This window comes from Etheostoma cragini, chromosome 9, assembly GCF_013103735.1.
Source record: "Etheostoma cragini isolate CJK2018 chromosome 9, CSU_Ecrag_1.0, whole genome shotgun sequence".
Taxonomy (NCBI): Eukaryota; Metazoa; Chordata; class Actinopteri; order Perciformes; family Percidae; genus Etheostoma; species Etheostoma cragini.
Genome location: NC_048415.1, coordinates 639,387 through 644,307, shown reverse-complemented (window position 1 = coordinate 644,307; position 4,921 = coordinate 639,387).

Here is a 4,921-nt window from a genome sequence, read left to right as displayed (position 1 = left end):
AGGGTGGTGGAGGGTGGAGGAGGGAGGAGGAGTTGGGGATATGCTGCACGCTGTGTAAGTGAGCGCTGGAAGTGATTTGGCTAAAAACAACACGTCATTACAGGCGCTCGCAGGGGCAAAGCAAACAGCTCGTATTTTAGGACGGGGGAGAGCAGCGGCCGAGGCGCCGGGCAGCGAGCGCTCTCAAAGACAAAGACGGGGATGGATGTACGCGTGAGACGCGGTGTCCTCCGTCAGAGCCCAGATTATCCATCAAGTCCTGACGAGGCCGGCCAACGTGACCCCGTAGCCCCACATGGACTCCCAGCAGCTGGTCAGATGATGGAGCGTGACATCGGCCCCCGCCCTGAGTCTCCACATCCCCATAGTAACTGATTTACACGCTGTAGATACAGGCCTTTTATCATCGACCCTCAATGGGCCCCCGTTGCCGGGTCCAGGTCCTCCAGGTTTTGGCCGCCAGCCTCCGCCCTCGTCACCGGCGCTATGTTTTGACATCTCTGTGTTTTTTATGGCTCGGCTGTTTACCCCTCCAGCCGTTAGCACTCTGTAACTCACACTCTCGTTGTGGACGTCCAGCACCTGCAGCCGGGCAGATGAATATTACATTAACTTTCTTTTATGAGCTTTCCTTTTTTTTGGGGGGGGCTGGGAATTGAGTGATTGGTCCGGTCCTGGGGTGGGGTGGGGCGGGGTGGCGTGGGGGAGGGCGGTTTCCCAGACAGATGTTTGGTGTCAGAGCTCCACCTTGTGGTGGTGATGCTGCTGCTGTTCTCTGGTTCCAGTCTCTCCTCCAGATGTTGAACCTGCTGCAGGGATTTGGTCAGATCTGGGTCTTAGTCGGGGTTCCGGTTCATCCCAGACCTGTTGGACGGGGGTGAGGAGGTCAGGGCGCCCTGCAGACCAAGAGGCATTTCTTCATGGGCTTTGTGCACGTGGAGCATCATCCTTTTGAAACAGGGTGGAGTCAAACACGGAGGAACACGCCATTGTAGAGCGAAAACATGAAAACAGGCGTGTCCACACTGGAAAAAAAACACGTAAAATCACTAAAATACCGTTTTGAAGTACCGTCACTTTACTGTTACAAACTCAGAATATACACAGATGCTTATAAAACGTGGTTGTGAGTAACAATGTTCAAAATGTCTGAGATAGATATCTGGAGATGTATTTTGGGCGAGCATCTGATCCATCAGCTGATCTGCAAGACAAATCCAGCTCGGCTTCAGCTACTGTAAAAAGGCTCTCACTCGTGTCGTTCCCCCCTCTCTTTCTCTCCGCTTCATGTCTTCAGCTGAAATAAAAGCCTAAAATACCCAAAAGGAATAACAGCTGTTTCCCATCTCTCTTTCAGCGTGTCGGAGCAGTTCGTCGCAGCGGATCGGGCCGTCAGCGCCTTCGGCTTCCGCCCCGACGAACCGCTTTACTGCAACTTCAACACGGCCTCCCGGTAGACCTGGACCCCCCTCGCACATCAGTCCTGGACCAGAGTGGTGTCCCTGGTATCTACTGTGTGCTACTGAAGCTGTGTGTCAACTCCTCTTTTTCCACCTTTCAACCTTCCGTAAGAATTAGCATCTTAAACGTTAATATATTGATCTGTTAATGTCAATCTCAATTTTCTAGACTTTTCTATTTGACTAAACTATCATTTAAAAAAGGATCAACGCTGCTCAGCAGCTACTAGCTTAAAAAAATTGAGAGATACTGTATATGTAATGTTGGTTGGGTCTGAACATGGGATTTAGAGGAAAACACATATTAGATTAGACTTTATTGTCATTACCTGTCTTATCCTTTTATCAGAGATTATACCATTGTAAAAAGTAAATGTGTCTACAGGAAAGCACACAGTTAAACGTGTGTGACGAAGTACTGTTTTTTCGTTATGACTTAATTATAATTAAATATTAACTTGGACGTTTATCTTTAAAGAAAATGACTCATAAATCAACCTCCTTTTAACATAATCACAACTAACTAAAAGAGCGTTGGCTCCAGTGTCTCTAAAATAAAAACCAGATTACTTGCATGAAATAAAGGGGACCATTGTTTTGCCTTTTGCACACACACACACACACACACACACACACACACACACACACACACACACACACACACACACACACACACACACACACACACAAACACACACACACACACACACACACACACACACACACACAGGCAGCTGTGTAAATTTCAATTTCAGACGTTAAGATGTCATTGACATTTCTGTGAATGTAATTTAAGAGGAAATGTTGACAGCCTTTGTCTTATTTTGAAAAAATGTGTCTTATATACAGTATGAATAAATATCGAATAATTTATCACACACACACACATCTCTACACACACACACCTCGATGACTTTAGGCCTGTGGCAATCAATTCAATTTGCTTACAGACCAAACCGGGGAGTGGAAGATGCAGCATGTACTCTTTTTAACTTGATCCATACCCATCTTGAGAGTGCTAAGAGCTTCGTGCGGCTGCTTTTTATTGACTTTTCTTCAGCTTTTATTTGCATCCAACCACATATTTTAGCGGGGATTTTAAAGAGTACCTTTAATATTGACCCTTGTCTTATCTCTTGGTTGATGAACTTTTTAACTAACAGGTCTCAACGTGCGAGAGTGAATAGCATTTTATCTGATGTCCTCTTTTCCTCCACTGGTTCCCCCCCTGGGCTGCGTCCTCTCTGCGATTTTATTTATTTTATATTATATACTAATGCATGCCAACGCCAGCCGTCATGTCATTAAGTTTGCTGACGACTCGGTAATAGTGTCGCTGCTGACACACAACGCCCTAGAGCGTGGCGCTATTTTAAATGATTTTACAGAGTGGTGCAATTCGACTTTTATTAACATTAACGTGGCAAAAACTAAAGAAATGCTAATCGATTTTAGAAAGAACCCCCCCACCCTCTCTCCTACTCTCATTAATGATCAAGCCATCAAAGTGGTAATACAAATACCTCGGTATTATAATCAATGACAAACTCACCTTCGAGCCACAGGTTGACGCTGTCTGTAAGAAGCCACATCAACGCATGTTTTTTTTATCGTAAACTTTGCAATTTTAATGTTGATAAGACTTTTATGAGGATGTTTTATTGTTTTATTGAATCTATTCTTTCCTTTGCCATTGTGAGTTGGTTTGGATCCCTCACGCTTAACCCTTGTGTTGTCCTCGGGTCAAATTGACCCGTTTTTAAATGTGTTTTACATCAGAAATATTAGATTTCTTTCAACCAAATTGACCAGAAATAACATAGATGATTCCATATGTTCTTCCGGTAAATTAATGATTACTTTCAATGAATTTTTCGGGTGTTTTATTTAATCTTATAGCATTTGAATTCTTTTTTTTTCATGGTTTCAGAACAGAATTTGGACTAAACTTTGACATAACATCTTCTGATCTTAACTATGAGGCAAAATAATTCATAATTTCTGCCTTTTTATCTAAAAAAACTTACATATAATTTGATATAAATGAGGTTTGTTGACCACGAATTCCAAGAATAAGTGTAAAACTTGTTGTTAAACCAGCTCAGGTTTTTTAAAAAGCAGCAAAAGCTGGAAAAAGTGACAAAAACATCGGAAGAAATTCAATCTTTGACCTTAAAGGATAACTTCATTGTTAACAGGAAGACAACACAAGGGTTAAAAACAAGAACAGGCTTCAATATATAGTTAAAGTGTGTGGCGAGATTTCCCAAAACCCTCGGCCTGATTTAAACTCTGTCTTTGAGACAAGGTCCCTCAAGAAGGCCCAGTCAGTCGTAGCCGACCCTAGTTACCCCCTGAACAGCTGTTTCATCTGGTTGCCGTCTGGCCGGAGATTCAGTCTGCCTAAATGTAGGACAAACACACATAAAAACTCTTTTGTCCCAGCTGCTTTTTAAACAAGTCAATGTGAGGTGTGGTCTTTGTTTTTGTTGTCTTTGTATTTATTTTTAGACGTATGGCTGTTGTTTTGTGTAACCTGTGTGTTACATGCTGCTGCACAACAAATTGCCCCTCGGGGATAATAAACACTCTTGAACCTTGAACCTACACACACACACACACACACACACACCTCGACACACACACACACACACACCTCGACGCACACACACACACACACCTCTACACACAAACAATATCGAATCATTTATTTTCAGAGTAATATATCAAACAAATGGACGCCATGCTGTTGTAGTCAGTAGTCTATTTAGCATTTAATGTGTCACAGATGTGGGATTACTTGCAGCTTTTGGATATTTCTCAGCTCAGCGTGTCTGTGATTGGTTAAAAATAATTAAATAAAGCGCTGTGGATTGTAATTAACTGATCAACGCCTTGTGTTGTTTCACCAGCACTGACAGCAGAGAGTGGAGAATTCAACTTTATTTTTATTATTCATGTTCCCACACAATGTTGCACTGGCCCCTACTAACCACGTCTGTGGAAGATGCTCTGCGCGGGTGTTCGGCCTCGGACCGGTCTCCACGGCAACCGCATCGCCCTTGCCTTGCCAGAAGCCGATTGGTTCCCGTTGAAGCACGTGATGCGACACGGAGGTACAGTTAAGGCACTTTTAATGAGCTACTTCTTCACGTTCCTTCTAAAAGAATCCCATTAAAGGAGAAATTATGCACGTAAGCTTCAACACAGAAGGTCCAAAATATTAAAATATATTAAACTTGATTATTAAAAAAAAAACTTAAAAAGTGCTGTCTGTTAACAAAGAAAAGATTTAAAGAGTTAATTAAAAATGTTGAATCAATTAATCCCTTTGCTGTATTTTCCTTTTTAGATGTCCAAATGTCAATTATTTTGATAATCCATTAAAACAGTTTGAGTCATTTTGGGGCTTTTCAGCCTTTAATAGACAGGACAGCTAGGTGAGAGGGGGGGGGGGGGGG